This window comes from Bacillus rossius, chromosome 2 (assembly GCF_032445375.1).
Source record: "Bacillus rossius redtenbacheri isolate Brsri chromosome 2, Brsri_v3, whole genome shotgun sequence".
NCBI lineage: Eukaryota > Metazoa > Arthropoda > Insecta > Phasmatodea > Bacillidae > Bacillus > Bacillus rossius.
The window spans coordinates 55,624,267-55,641,244 of record NC_086331.1 but is presented as its reverse complement, the minus strand read 5'-3'; the positions used below and the strand labels follow the sequence as shown (position 1 = coordinate 55,641,244).

General features: G+C 36.6%; 1 protein-coding gene and 1 long non-coding RNA gene across 3 annotated transcripts in view; one reads left to right on the top strand and one right to left on the bottom strand.

Moving 5' to 3' along the window:
- The window catches only part of LOC134529299 (PDZ and LIM domain protein Zasp), a 243,982-nt gene that overhangs the window by 139,280 nt on the left and 87,724 nt on the right, over positions 1-16,978 (bottom strand). The window lies entirely within an intron of this gene.
- LOC134529301 (uncharacterized) overlaps positions 1-16,978 on the top strand; it is an 85,040-nt gene that overhangs the window by 66,388 nt on the left and 1,674 nt on the right. The window contains exon 2 of the long non-coding RNA XR_010074528.1: positions 13,387-13,480. This is a non-coding gene — a long non-coding RNA (uncharacterized LOC134529301). The remainder of the gene's footprint in view (positions 1-13,386; positions 13,481-16,978) is intronic.

Genomic DNA, 16,978 nt, shown 5'->3' with positions numbered 1-16,978 from the left:
TATAATGAGCGGCGCAAGAGTGATCTACCTGTAGACTACCGTAGCGAAGTACGGGTACATCAGTTGTACGTTGCGTGCACGAGTCGGGAAACCATCGGTGCTATTCATTATCTCTCCGGTACATTATACAGTATTGTAATAAATTTTCACTGATTTTTTTTTATTTACCATTACTGTAAAAGGGAGATGTGGCTTAATTTTTTTTCCATTAGTATAGCCGTGCGAAGCCGGGTCGGGCAGCTAGTTTACAATATAAATGTTACTCAGCCCCAACTTCAAAGACGTATACCAGCCTCGGAAAGCATATATTAGACCCTAAGTTGCATTAGATGTTTACATCTTATTTTGAAGAACCGCCGTTTGTCAGCCGAATTCAGGCTCATCCTGTAGATAACACCGTCACACACTATGCTGATGTCTAGATCGCTGCGCTACTACTAGGAGTCTCGCGAGCAGCTGCGCCGACAAGTGACTGCCACACCCGTTCGCGCGCGAGCCCCCAACACAGCAGTCGTTTGTTCACCTTCGGCGACGGGCTTCCTTCAGCTGTCCGGGCGTCCGGCGGAGATAGCGCCTGATCTAGGACCAGGGCTGCCAACACAGCGGGCTCCTCGCTTGTTTCAGCGTGTACAGTATTGACTTCTGGCAGTGGCATCGGAGGTCTGTATTTCCCCTCCACAATAGATTTCGGGAACGAGACTTAATATGTATATACTTATAACTAGAGACCCGACAAATTCGCGGGTTCAATGTCCTCCAGGATAGACTCCAATATCCTCTACACACTCGGGAAAATGCCAACTGTTCATTGGCTGCTGACTTGTGAGTCGTCTCGACTGGGTGGCCTGTGATTCGACATTTCTATGAGTGAGGGTCACTAATTGGCCCTCAGTCCTCCAGATTAACAGTGAACCAATGACAGAAGCAGCACTAAGGTATAATTATTCGAATTGTAGCATAACACGATATGAACCCGCGAATTTTACGGGTCTCTACTTATAACTATAGACCGGAAAAATTCGCGGTTTTATTCCTTGATGGGCTAAAATTCAAATAACTATAACTTTAAGCTGGTCTTTTGGTAGACTCTGGGCCAATGAGAAATCTCCAACCAAAGAAGTATCGAATTAGAGAACGGAAAAATTTGTGAATTCATTCCGTGATATGATAGAATAGAAACTAGTTCACTTTCGTGCTGCTTCTTCAGTGATTGGACCACATTTTACCTAAGGAACTCTGAGCCAATTAAAAACTCTCAACAAGAAAAGTATTGAATCACAAGCACCCTAGTTAACAGGAGTCAGGTGTCAGTAGCCAATGAGCAAGTGTAATTTGCCCGAGTACATAGAGGATCGTGGAATCTAACCTAGAGGTCACTGAAACACCGAATTTTTCCAGTCCCTATATCGAATCATAGACTGTCCAGTTGAGACGACTCACAAGCCAGTAAACCTTCAACTGGCGTTATTTTTTCGAGTATACAGAAGACTGCGTAGTCTACTCTGAAGGTTAATGAACCCGCAAATTTCTTCCAGTCTCTCCTTATAACTGAGTCTAGATACTGTCTCATTTCGCGATAGGCTAAAACTCAAATAAGTAAACTTTACTTCTGTGTGTTTAATGACCTTCAGGATGACTCTACAGTTCTGCGTATACTCAGGCAGATGTCACCCACTCATTGGCTGCTGTTTTGTGAGACGTCTCAACGTAGTAGCCTGTGATTCGATACAGCTTTGGTTGAGTGTTTCTCATAGGCCCAGATTCCTCCAGATGAGTTGTGAGCCAATCGGCAGAGGCAACGGTAAGTTACAACTATTTGAGTTCATTTCGCGAAATGAATCCGCGAAATTTTCCTGTCTGTATACACTAGAGATCTTTCAGTTCATAACTTGGCAGCATCGACACGGACGAACCAAACCATCCTTGCCGCCAGTTTGTGTTCGACTGTTCGACACAGGCGGTATACGGGGTCAGATCAGGAGAAGAGGCGAGAGTATCAATTGACGCGAGTGGCGTTTTAAATTTGCGTTTTATTTGAACTGTCGACTTCTAGATGTGACTGGTGGATCAATTCTTTTTATTAGGACTTATAGTTCGCCAGGAGAGCTATACCTTGTCCAGCGTTAGGTCGCATAACTTATGAGTAGGGACCGGAAAAAATGTTTTGTTTCGGTTACCTCCAGGATTTACTACACAGTCCTCTGTATACTTAGGCAAATAATGCTAGTTCACTAACTGATGTCTTTTGGGTCATCTCAACTGATATGTCTGTGATTCGATACTTCTTAAGTTGAGAGTTACACTCTGTCGAGTGTTCTACTTTTGGATGAAACAAGTAGGGCAGTTTAAAACACAGGTTTTTTTGTTTTTTTCTTCAGCTGGCAGCCGCCTTCTCTAACGAAGCCATCGATATCGCTCGTGGCTATCTCCGCGCATTTTTCCACTCAGCTGGCTTTCAGATAGCCACCAGCTGCGGGTCACAGACCCACGACGACTCGCCCTGGTTACACCGTCGTTTGGCACTAAGCAGCGATCGCATTAGGCGAGTTTGTTAGGTTGCTATCCCCTTCAACCCTTCTCCAAATAACTTTACATTTAAATATAATCATCGAGCATTTCAAACTAACCGTAGACCAGTCATAAGTGAACCAGATGTGTTTGAGCTTGAATTCTAATCCACCTCCACATAATTTTCATATAACGGTTTTGCGGTCCGGTTGACGAGGTCTATAGAATCGGGCGAACACTACATAAGTCAGTCGGGGAAACTGGGGCAGCAGTGACACGGTAAACCATGTAACACCGAAAGCTGGCCCTTACAATAGGCCATGGCCGATGCATCCCCCAATATCAATGTCTTAAGAAGTGTGTTGTCATCGTCGAGAACAACATTTTTGCCGACGAGACGTTGAACACGAATAATAACATATTGGTCGTTTGGTTGTGTGGGTACAGTAAAACTGTGTTCTAACAAATATACTTGTTTCCCCGCCGTGCGCCTGAGTCTTGGCCCGCAGGCCTGGAGACTCGCTCTCCCAAGCGCAAAGTGTCGGTTACAGCGTGACGTCACGGCCAGCGGGCCATACATAGACGTGAGGCCAGGAATAAACTGCTAGCTGCGCACGACCCCTGCTCCACCCTCCCCGATCACGAGACACTTCGCACACGAAACGCTGTAGCCGGGATGCGTGCAAAAGTCACCTTACTCCTAGAGAAGGGGATGCACAGGTGGTTATCTCGGAGTTTGTTGCCACCCGCTGTATCCGCAATGCGCGCAAACTTCTCAGCCAGGCAAAGTCACCAAAATGCAAACTCTCTGACCTTTTTCTTAGAGAAGGGGATGCGCAGGTGGTAATCTAGGAGTTTTTAACCACCCGCTGAAGCGCTATCTGCTCAACCCGCCAGTCACCGAAACTCAAAACTCTACGTATTTTGGGGAAGAGGGAAGGGGGATCGTGGTTTTTATGTTGTATTTATTAAAGTTTGTGATTTCCTTATCAGTAGCGTTTTTATTTTTTTTGTTTACCGCCAGTGTCGTTATTGTTACTTCTTCAATTAAGAAAGTATGTATAAATTGTAGTTCGAATACACAGAGTAGTTCATGGACAAAATATTGTTAAAAACACGTCAGCAGATACGACCGGGTTTTTGAGTGAATCATAGTTCCAATTATTTGTAACATAAAAACTTTTTAAATTGGCATTAAGTGTTATAAGTTTACTTTATAAAGAATCATTTTCATTTTTTTGGGTACTTTAAAGTTTGTCTATTATTCAGTAGATGTAGTTTGAAGAAAGTTTTGAATATTTTTCTGTGTGCGTTTTTGCTTAGAGGCAACATTTTTTAATGTGACTGTGTTAATACGGTTTTTCTTATCATTAATAATTGTTTTCACTAAAATTTGATTTTACGCCTATTATATAAACCAGGAGTTCTGAAACGAGCCTACAGCGAGTAGAGGAGCCTATTTGGGTGGGCCCGCTAATCATAGAGGTTGGCTAAAAAATAAAATAGACAATCGACACTGACCATAAAAACTCCAAAGAAAAAAGCTTCGAGTTTTTTCTTTCAATTCTCTTCGATAACCTCTCCCCCGCATTCCTGATATCCTGTGAGTCGCGCTAGGAGTTACTCCAGGCCCGCGGTCTACGGCTATAGAGATCACCAGAATAAATGTCGACCGTGACATGCAACTCTAGGACAGGGATGGCCAACATTTAAGTAGTAAAGGTAAATTTAAATAATTTAAAGCCATCAGTGCCCAAATTATAATTCGTACGATCTTTCTAGTATCAAACATTTAGCCTCCACGTTGATTTTAAACCGTGTTGGTTTGTGATTGGCTGGTGAGGATTATATCCATAAATATCGTGCCTCTCATCAACAGCAATTAGTATTTTGTAACTCTGATATTTTTTAAACATAATTTGCTATTTTGTTTCTGCTCGTAACTTTATTCCGAAAGAATGAAGGATAGTCCTTTTTTTTTTGTTTTCATCAGTATTTTTTTTTTAAATTAAATTTAAAATATTTTTAAAAGCAAAGTAGTCAGATATGTTTATGGAAATATGCTGTAACTAAAGTCCTATCCATTTTAATAAACTCTAGGTAGTGTTTCAGTGAAAGTAATGTGATTCTGAGTAAATTATATTTCACATATTATTTTTTTAAATAATATTAATGCTGTGGCTCTCTACAACAACATAATTCCCTTGTCTATCTAAATATATGTTATTTATTCTATATTAATGGCACACGACATAAAATGTTTATTTTTGCTGATAAATGTTTATTTAATGACATTTTGCACAAAGCATAGAAAGCTTAAATTTGTCAAACGATTTTTTTTTACAAAATCGCAAAAAATGCTATAACATTTTCTCACATTCTCACTGATACAATTACACAAACTTTGCATTGATTTTTTTTTATTGGAATGAGTCCATCCTCATAGACTGATTCATCACCTTAGAGACTAAATGGAGGGTTAAAAAAGAAACTGCCAATACCATTATTATCTTGTTATTTTCCAAGAATGTGTTATCTCGTTTGAATTTAATTTTAAATCCCCAACCACACCTCCTTGAGCAGGTGTTAAAGGTGTAGTAGCGTCCAGGTGCACAAGTTGTAGCAAACTAATACTCGACAGCTCTAAAATGTTTGTGTTAAACCTGGCTTGATGTCACGTCAGTCCGAGAGATGGCCGACGTATGGCCAGTACGAACAATAACTGTATATGTGTAATACCATGATGTTATGAATCGTCAGGAGACGGCATGTTGTGACGTACAACCGTTGACGTCACTTTTTTACTTTTTTACCGCGCCATCGCCATACTGTCACGCCCAAAATATTGCAAAAAATGGTGCTAGATAACGTCAGATGATGATCAGTACGCAGACCCTCCACATCATTCTGTGGGCCCCGTTGCTAGAAGTCATGATCCCCCCCCCCCCCTTTTTTTTTCTGACAGAGATAAAAAAATGTTTTTTTTTCTTTATGTATATTGTTTTAGTTATATTTTTTTTAACCTTTTCACAATTATTTTTAAAACACATTAAAACTAGTTTTAAGTCAGTGTTTCGATTGTCAACGTTAATTGATTTTGAATAATGGCAAATAAATGAGTGTAAGTGTTCTGCACTGTCAACATGGTGTCACGTCAATTGGTGGTGGTTTTGTTACTCACAGTTATAGATTCAGACACTTTCTGTACGCACAGCATATTCCGAATAATATTACTCTGGTGTAATATTTCATCGGTAACTAAATTTAGGCCTTACTGTTTAATTGTTTTCTATGATTTATTTAAAATTGTCTACTTTTTTGTTTTAAGTTTTTTTCTTTCCTGCGTAGGTCCCCTAGACCCATGGGCCCCGTTGCCATAGCAATGATAGCACCGGCCATGTGAGGGCCCTGTCAGTACGTATGAGTTATAATCTGCGTCGTTAAAAACAATCAATTTCATAAAAGAGCTCATCTAAACCTGTTTCCACAATGAAAACACTACACGTCAGCCAATGTTTTGGGCGTCTTACCAATATGGCACAGCGATTATCTCAATAAATAATAACGCCTTCATACAATTACCATGTAATCATGTAGATGTGGCCACCTCATATTAAATTCAAATGGTACCAACATTATGACTATGTTTTTTAATCATTATTCATATTTATGGGGAAAAAACCTCCGTGCTTCAAATTTCTTAAATAGAAGTTAATCATATCTGACACCAAGAATTATACATACTTTAACAATATATTTTAAAAATATTTTTGTAACTACACGTTAACTCTTACCTATGTTGTTAGTGTAGAGCCTTTGGATATTGGTTATAGTTAAACCATCATTAAAACGAATCTATTTTTCACGTGGGCTGTGTCTTCTACGACTTCTGCAACTAAACATCAACTTGGCGTCTTTGTTATCTTAAGTTACGGTGCGTGTTCCTTATTTGCAATTCGGTATAGCAACTACGAAAGAAAAAATGTGTGCGTGGAGTCCACGCGTAGCAGAAGTGAAATTTCTTGTTTATTATATTATAAGTATAGGAAACATGATTCTCTTTGGCTGAGGTCGCAGATAAAAAAATATATATGCAAATATGCGACTGCTACATTATGATATTGCGTAAGTATGCAAGTGTGGTGTGCAAGTCTGTGAGTGTACAAGTATGCAAGTGCGCAATGTGCAAGTATGCAATTGTGCAAGTGTGAAAGAATGTAAGTGTGCAAGTATGCTGCGTCATTTCTACCTCTCCCCTGCCGTCTCCTCATCTGATGGTTCCCCCACCACGTACCTAACTGTTCCCCTCATGCGATCAGAATTTTCGTAAAGCTCGAAAATTGTAGCTCTTCAGTAAAGAAGTATTACTTTAAAAAAATCGAAGATTCAACACCATTGAGTGTCAACTCTGTACTATTGTCTGTCTCGCGCATGGATTCCACTACATATACAGCAAATGGCACCCGTGTTACAAGATGTATACTACTCGGCTTGTTACACTAAATTCTTATTTTGTTTATGAGTGACTATTATAATAAGTTTAAATATGTTTCCAATTTTGCTATTTATTGGTTTTCTGGAAGATAAAAAACAGTCTATTGAGAGCATGGGGTACATCACGGAGGGGTCCAAGGGGGCCCGGACCGACGATTACATTGGTAGTAATTATATAAGAAAAAATAATTCAACTATCACCAATATCATTTCCCAGGAGAGAATATTTGTAGCAGTCGGTTACCGTTTATAGCAAGGCATTCCATTAAATGATGTGCTATGCTCAAACAAAGCCAAAAATGTTTATATAAAATGATATTAAAAAAGTTGACAAAAACGATTGAAACCAAGCTGGCGTCTTTCAGTTATATCTCTTTAAAAGTAAAAATGGAATATTATCATATGATGCTCTTTATGAAATAAAACAAGAAAATGTGTTTCTAATATACTCTTTCTAAATTTTACTTTAAAAAAAAATTTGTACATTTTAAATTTTTCATTGCCTAAGAAAGTTATGTCTAAAATTTTTGTGCTCATTGGGTATATCTGGCAACAGAGCACACTGAAACAAGGACAGCGTTAATAGCAGATATCGTGCATTGAAAAGAGAGACTATATATACATTTAGGCCGGTATTCCCAGACACAAAAATAAGCGTTTAGGTGTTGAATATACTACACCTGTACCCTAACCGTATTCCTAGTGCACGATAGGACACGGTGAGTCCTTTATTTTTAAGGAACGGATTTTGGTGTCCTATCCGTTGCCCAAATTCCGCTCATGCGTAGAGCTCACTTTTCCGTTGATTTCGACCAGATGGCATTATTAACTTGTATATAGTCATTTTTGTGATCATCGGGGAACGAAACAAGCGTGTTGGTAAGCCAAATGAAACTTTATTTATAGCGAAACTATCCTGGAATACATTCTGTACACTTTAATGGTCATAACAAGAAATAATCGCAACTCAAAAAGTACTTGAGAAAATTAGAACGGTGGTTCAATTTTTGTGCGATGGTGCTACTATCTCTAGTATTTTTGCCGTAATAATTGTTTCGATGATTGCGAAACGTCCGCTAGAATGCGTTGAAACCAGTCTCTAGCCTCGCGCATTGTATCGTTAATTAAAACGGTCGCCAATTTGTTTCCTTACTATGATTAGGTTTGGACACGTTCTAGAATACGGCCCACGAGTTAGGTTACGGTTATAACCCAACAAGGCAGTGCTTATTGGATACCTTACCCGAACGTCTTGGAATCCCGCCTTTAGCTCCACACTGCCACATAAGGATGAGACATACTATAGAGTGTGTTTTACTCGTACTTCGCAGACCGGTCCGCAGGTTGGACACCCCTGAGCCAGACGGTGACGTCACCCGCGAGACGGCGCACTTCTGCGAGCTCGCCATGCGCAGTGACGCTACACAGGTTGTAGGAGGGGGGGTGGGTGTCTCGTTGTCGCGTCTTGCATTGGAAAGGGGAGGGGGGTTGACGCGTTGACGCGTCGTGTTGGGAGGGGGTGACGCGGAGAGTCTAGCACTCATTCCCTCTCTGCGCGGCGGCGGTCACGGGTTCCAGCCCCGGCGGACTACACTGTAATTTTTTTTTTTTTGTAACTGGAACAGAAATATTTACGTAAAATTAAATACATTTGTACATTTACATAAAAATAACTGTATCACCTCAAAATAGTGTTCGCAGTAATGCCGGGTTCGGATTATAACCCGGGCATTTATGTGTTGTGTTGTCCCAGTACCACAATAGTTAAAGTAAACCGTTCCCTGAATAGCTTTCCAGTATTAACTGCGCACATAATAAGCATGATAAAACAAAATAATGTCTAATTATTGAATATTAGATTATCTTTTCCATGGTTTAGAAAAATCATGCTTGAATGAAACATCAGTAAAAATATAAATCATGCTCCAATTTTAGTATGAAATATTCAGTATAATCTCGAAAAGCGTATTTCATGTATGCAAAAATAACCATAGCCGTATGTTGTTTAAAGTTACAATTTCTTTCTTCTGCTATTAAAAACTATTTATTGGCAATTGGTTTCCAGAGAAATCTTTTTTAAAAGTAAAGAAAAATTGTTTTTGTGCATGAGGCGATCCCTTCATACCCACCAACACCCATATTCATGAGCAATGTGTCACTTCCCCAGTGGTTCGGAGCGCACTACAATGTTGGAGGTCACGTCTCATTAAGGTACGCCCTCACACGCCACGTCGAATTTAAATTTTTTTTGTCATTACTTTTACTTAAGTGATATTTTTTAATTTTAAATTTGATACTTACCTTGCATTTGCTGTTCTTTCACAAATGTTTTCAATATACATTCACTAAGTGTAATATAATGGGAGTAAAAACTTGAGAAAGTGATATTAATTACGAAAAACGTTAGCAACTTTTTACACCCCACAATATTAAACAAAGTTAATATCTGTTGAAAAAATGTATGGGAGAACAATTAATGTAAGGGAGGTATCGAGTTAAAATTGGAAAAATTCCCTTTTGATTGAATGACGAAACAATTGAAAAAAAAATCAACAAGGCGTGCGAAAGGGAGCGTTAAGCTTCCGCGCATAGCCGTGTGATCTAACACGCTGTGATGCAAGAAAACGTGGTGCGTTTCCGTGTCTGACCTTTCTGCTGAGTTGTCAGCCAGAGATCCCGGTTTCGATTCCCAACCGGGTTGGGTTATTTTTCACAAGGGAAAGATTTCCTTTGTGGGTTTTAGGATTGGATGTCGTACTGTACTGCAGAATCATTAGTTGGCTTGAGTCCGAACACACTCGCCGGTGCCAGACTATCGGGCATTCAAAACCGTTGGATGCAGGACTATCGGAAGACTACTCTATAGATATAAAGAAGGGTAACATTCTCGTCTTATGCCGGAGGGCTTGGCCCGATTAGAATCACGACCCAGGTAGGAAACGAACGCGCAAACAACGGTGCAAGTTTCGCTAACCACTGCACCACCGAAGCAAGCTCGCCAACATCGTGTCGGCAGCACTGCAAGAAAAAAAGTCGATAATTGACTCATCTTGATGCCTGTGCTTACATTCTTCCGGCAAACGCGTGTTTCCATATTCCATTTCGTCTTCTCGTCTTGACGGTTTGAAGGATTGGTTCGTAAACGTTCAGGATTAATACTAGCGTGCAATATCACGCGAAATGTTATCGCAAGCTTCGCAGACAGCACGCATAAACATCTCTGGCAACCACGAAAGCAATGCGGAAGATTATTTATAGCTACTTGCACTCGCGCAGTTACTACGCCCTTGACATGTTCACTTCCTCCTGCCGTGTGCAATCTTCCTACCAACTGTAAACTTTTCACTTACGAGTGCCGTGTATATTCTTTCTTCCAACTGTAAAACTACCACTTTCGAGTGTCGTGTGTAATCTTTCATACAACTGTAAACTACCACTTCCGAGTGTCGTGTGTATTCTTCTTCTTCCAACCGTAAAACTACCATTTCCGAATGCCGTGCGTATTTTTATTACCAACTGTAAAACTACCACTTCCAAATGCCGCACAACTTGAATAATACAATTATTAACAATGTGAAGCCATGTACCCACATAGCATGAAAGCTTGCAGCAAGCTTGTCTGTTAGCTTGAATTTGGCTTGCTATGCAAGCTTGAAGCATCAAGCTTGATTCAAGCTTGATTCAAGTGCTCTGTCATCCATTGCGACCTACACTTGTTTTCGGCAAGCTTGCCAAAGGCATGAATTAAACTTTCCATGCAAGCTTGACGCATCAAGGTTGATTCAAGCTTGATGTAAGTCTTCTGTGAGCTATATCGATCTTTTTTTTTTTTCGGTAAGCTTGCCGAAGGCTTGAATTTGACTTGCCGTGTTGCAGCCCTGTTGCATCCTGGGAGTTTAGTATTTTTGTTTCCGTTTCCATGTTCCTTAATTTTTTTCTGGCCAGAGCTTAAATACTCCATATTGCCGAAGTTGAATAAGGCTAACAAGGTAAGTTGTGTAAATTTATTACTTTTTTAGGCAAATATATTGTTATTTTTTAATAAGTAATTTTTTTATAGATGTGTTGTGTTAATGCTTATTATGATCTACCATTCGTTAATTTTATTGAATACAATTCTTGTTGTACTTAACATGTGTTTATTCGAAAATAGGTCTGTTTTATAAATATTGTTTTTTAGATTGGATGGTCGTTTTGTTTGAATACTTTCATTTTATTTAAAAATAATAATTTATTAATGAAATAATCGTTTGACTCGTTTACACTAAAAATGAGCAAACCATACGTTTTAGGTCTTCAATTTTTTTCTGTTTTAGAAACCTTTATGAATTAATTTATTTCGTGAAACTAATTATTGATAGTTGTGTTTAAAAATAATGCAGGTTAAGGCAATAGAAGTTTTGTTAAAAATAATTTTGGGTACGGTTATAGAAGTTATGTTTAAAAATAATGCAGGTTACGGCTTTTTTGTGTTAAATGGCCCGGCTATGGGCATCTTAATTTGACACATGATAGTTAAATTAATATGATTTAGATTTATCCTTCCTTATGATAGTTATACCGATAAAACGTTACTTATCAAGGCACTAACACATCGGCCTAGCCAAAGGTGTTACAAACATAACCCCCATGGAAGGGTACCTATTACAATAGGCCTGCTTCAATTCGTTAACAATTAGTTTACTGTTTTAACATAAGTTTTGGTACATTAGTACTAACATTAAATTAAGAGAATGGTTAGATAACTTCATTAAATACTGAAATCATTAAAACCTTTTTGTTAGGGAATCAAATGATGTGATTTTATTAATAAAATTTTTTATATAGGTAGATATGTATGTGGTTAATGAGAGTGGGTTATTGCAGATTTTTTAAAATTTATTTAAGCATGAAGGCCTACTTAAATGATAATATGTAAAAAAAAGTTACTTGCATTTTCTTACTTCTTACTACGTGTTTAATGATAATTTTGTGAAAGTTCATTGCCATTTATATTAAGTATGTTTATACATAGTTGTTTACCCTTGTAATAGTTGTTAGTTACATTCATAGCATTAAATTGTTTAAAAGTTGGCGAGGTTAGGAAAGCTATGGAAAAAAATTCTCAAAAGTAGTGTTGAAGGTTATGTTAGGTGTATTCATTTAAAATAGGTAATACTTAACTTAAGTTCTCTAATAATTTAACAGTATTTCTATTAATGTATCCAACCTAACATCAGTTAGGCTAGGTTTATAAACTACACAGTGATTGATGCAACTCCAACTAAAGCCCGCTGCACACGACACATTTTTTCTTATAATATTGTACAAGAGATGTTATCCTGGCTTGCTTAAGTTTTGTCACTTAAAAACTTGCTGGCTACGAGCAGCCCTGAGAGATCGGCTACTGGTTTAGCCTAATCTCAGTGTCCTATTTTTCATACCAGTTTCACTACAATATTTAAGCAGTGGCCAATCAGAATGAATCAAAACAACATTAGAATTTGGCGCGCAAGATTGGGAAACATAAATATGGTAGGAAAGAAGTGAACGAAAGACCAATTAGCAACAATAATAAATTTTTACATGGAAGTTCTTTGTTTGTATGTGGTGAAAAGTAGTAATTACCACAATAAAAATGTTCATATTGCAGCTTTGAAAAGAATCGTTTTGATAACTTATTGTTTTGAAAATGCTCAGACTACAACCATCAAAGTAGCCAGTATCATGTGCAGCGAAAACTTCTAGCATAGAAAGTACGTCAGCTTGGAAACTTGAAAATTGTAAACTATCGAATACTAAAGATTGTAAAAACATTTTGTCGTTCGCAGCAGCCTTAATGCAGCAAAATTACGGTTGTTTATAATAGTCAAAATCCAAGGTGTTAGGCCTATGAATTTTACGACATGAAATTCTATAAAAAGAACTCTCTATCGCTCGTTGGGGGCTAAATACATGCACAATTTCAGTAGCAACTTAAAAATCATAGAAACATTTATGTTGGATTCAGTAGCAAAAAAAATACATCGATCAATGAAGAGCAAAACTTGCCCAGTATTTGCGTGTTATTTTGTCTATGGCCATGGCTTGAAAATTATATATAATTCCAATCCTGTCTCCCTAAGTTTCCTTACGAGGCAAAGATACCATTATAATTATTAAATGAGGGCTAAGAGACATAACTTTAGAATTTCTTGGTCTTTTTGAATAAAAAATTTATTAATGCATCTGTTGGACGTTAGAAAAGAGACATTGAAGTAATTAGCTTTACAACTTATAATCGACCATAATTGCACAGTTTAATTAAAAGTGCAGTATACTTGGAACTGCTCTTGCTAGATATAATTTAAAATTTTGGGGATAAAGTGTCTGAATTCATCTTTATTGTGAACATGGTTTTTGCAGCTGATGTCCTGAAACTTCATAAAGTTACCCATATTGAGGTGAAGGAAACAATCTGCCTGCGGCTGCAACAGAGCAAAACAAGAGTAATGAGGAGGTAAAACTTTTGTTATTCTAACAACTTTATTTTAACAACTTTTTTATTGTAACATTGAAAGTTGTCCATGATTGTATTTTTGGCTAGTTGCCTTTTGTATACAAAAAAATTAATTTTGAATTTTATTTTACAATTTTCAATTCTGGTAGTTGAATTTGGATTTCCAGATTTTTGTCTTATAAAAAATTAAGAACTACAGACTTTCATTACATGATATTTCTCATCTGTGTATTTCTGCAACAAAAATTTAAATAAAATATATTTGGTTTTCGATTCAGTACTGCTTAATTTAACACTTGTAGAATTTTATTTGGAGCACAGTTTGAATGGAATCTTTACATAACTATGTAGTTTCTTTTTCCGCAATGTGATGATAAATTTACGTATGTGTTAATACTAGACTAGGATACAATGAAACCCCTTATTTGCACTGTTCGTGGGCACAAAGTAAAAAAAAGTGTAAAATAAGGGAAATGTATGGAAAATCATTTTTTGGTCATATAACTGTCATATTATACAACCTAAACATATTGCACTATCATATAAACATAACTATTCCTTATTATGAGTGTCTGAAGCATATCCAAAAATAATAATTGATAATTAATCTTTAATCTCTTATTTACATTCTGTGAAGTGTAGGTAAGCATCTTTAAAATACATACGTACTTTCATACTGTAGTTGGCAATTCATATCAGATGTTTGCAGATTAAGAATATTGATAAAATTGTCAATACATAAGGATAGTTTACTAAAGCAAAAGTTACATTAAAAAAAACATACAGCAAGTTTTACAAAAACCTTATTTCAGTATTTAAAAATTTTTTGGTAAATATGTAGTGTACGGATTAGCGTCAGAAAAAATTTTAAAAATCTGAAATAACTTTCATTATATGCTCTTTTACGTCCTTTTTTCATTACAGCCTGCGGAGATAAGAAATTCCAATTACTTTTGGAGATATCGCCGTTCTTATTTTGCAATACAAGACCTATGTAATCATTCGGCCGTTACAATTTTATATTTTGCCGTGTCTGCGTGAATGCCTAAATAAAAGAAATTTTCCATTAGGTTAGGTTTGTTACATTATAAATACTTCAAAATAAATGCAAATTAAAAATAATATCAATTAATTTTACTTGTATAGTTTTAAGTATTTATAATGTAACTGACCTGTCCTAACAAAAAGGGACAAAAGTAGATTAGGTCAGGTCAGCTACATTATAAATACTTTGAAACTGAACGGACATTAAAAATAAAAATAATAAAAGTAATTTTAATGGTTGTTTAGTTTTGAAGTATTTATAATGTAGCTGACCTGATCTAACAAACCGGGACAAAGGTTGAACAGTAGAAACTCACGTAATTTTCTGTTTATATGATGTAGTCGTTCACCTACGTCGCGAAAAAAAAAAAAGTCATACTTGTAAACAAGCAACAATGTTGAATGCCGCATGAGTGCACAGGATGAAAATTAAAACATTTGATATCTCCTAAAGTATTTGGAATTTTTTATCTCTGCCGGGTTTGATGAAAAGAGGAAGTTAAAGAGCACAGAATAAAAGTTTTTTCAGAATTTTAAAAAATTTTAAAAAAAATATTGCCCAAATATGAAAATTAAAAAATTCGATATCTCCTAAAGTATTTGGAATTTATTATCTCCGTAGGCTGTAATGAAAAGAGGACGTAAAAGAGTATATAATGAAAGTTATTTCAGATTTTTAAAAAAAATTTTGACGCTAATCCGTACACTACTTATTTACCAAAAATTCCAATGGTCATTTAGTCATTTGAAATTGTCAATCCAACCAATGAATATATGAAACTCATCAATTCGGAGCCATGTAGCTAAAGTTGCGCCTTTTGTCTAATCAAAACACAGTTTATGGGTCATTCCAGGGCCCTTGCACCCACCAACCATTCCTTCTAAAGTACTTTAATTTCCTTATATTTTGATTCACGAATGTATTTTATATGTATTAGAAACACCACAACTGGGATGCAGTTTCTTAATCATTTCGCGATTTTTTACAATTTTGTTCAGAGTGGAAATCGGCACGCCTAACCTTTCAGTGAGTGAAACACAAGTTTCTGTGTCATGGTTCATGCACTTAGTTGAGTTTTTCATCAATCTAAAATGTTTTCCTTGTTTTTTACATGCTACCATCTTGTAAAAAATGTACAGATAAAAGTCAAAATTTTTTCCTTATTTACAATAATTATTTATTGCTGAAAAAGTTAGACGTTGACTAAGATTAACACCAGAAATAAATAATGTACATAATTCTGTATGTATAAGTACTAACAAACATAAATAATTTCTATAAATTGTAGCTCTAGCATCATGTGCTAATGTTTTCTCGAAGCCTGCCTTTACTAGGCCAGTGTTGGAAACTTGTAAATGCAGTTTTTAATTTCACGTTTCACATGTTTATTCTCTGACAATTCTTTTACAGTTTCATCATGTATGGCGATTGCACCAAGTTGCTTGTGTGTTACGTGTTACGTGATTTAACTAGCAAGATGGATGCAATTTTTGAGATGTAATTCACGTGAAAGTATTGTATTGGACTAAATGGGAGCCAAACGGGAGCTGAAGAATATTGTGCAAAAATTGGGAATTGTAAATAACGGTAACGTAAATAAGGGGTTTCGCTGTAGTAAAATTCATAACAAGCTAAATGAGTGTACACAATTTAAAGATGTGCTAAGTGAGAGATTGGTTTAACTACATGTGTATTAATCACTTTGGCTATTATGTTACTAAATAAAAATATGTCTTTGCATCACCCATTTATTGTGTACTCAGAATTGTACACAGAATTTTAGCATGATCTCATTATTTTAGGTTGGCTCTTGTGGACATTGAGACTGTGTTTGGCAGTTCATATGTGTTGGAGAAATCTTAGAAAGAATATGGGATATATTTGGTAGCTAAATATGCCAAATCTAATTTGTGGTTACATGTCAATATAGAACTGGCTAAAACAGTATCATAAAAGTATCGTAGACTATTGGTCTGTATATAGGGCGACCATTTTTACTTAAATGAGATATGTGAAAATTGGAAGTCGCCTTATTTTCGCACGCTAGACGAGACAAGTGGTACTTCAGAGGAAGGAAGTAGCTCTGAAAATGACCACAACTTTATTATGGAAAGTACGTTTAATTGAAAATAGAGTACACCAAAGCACACAAATCCATTTAAATTAATAAGTCGTGAAACTAAAACATATTATGATCAACTTAAAATAGAAAAACAAAAAACCTAAGTATTTCAAACTAGAGGCAGAATTTAATGCATAATTATTGTCGTAAGTCTTAGTACACACTAAGAAATAGTGTGACAATGCGGGCTATGAAATGTAGTTTACTCGGAACGAGATCGTGCACACTGCAACAATCGGCGAGCTATCGATAGTGGTCGGCGACGAAGATGGGACGTGTAAAAAGTTATAACTTTTGAAAACATCTTTAAAAAAATTGACACAATAAATTA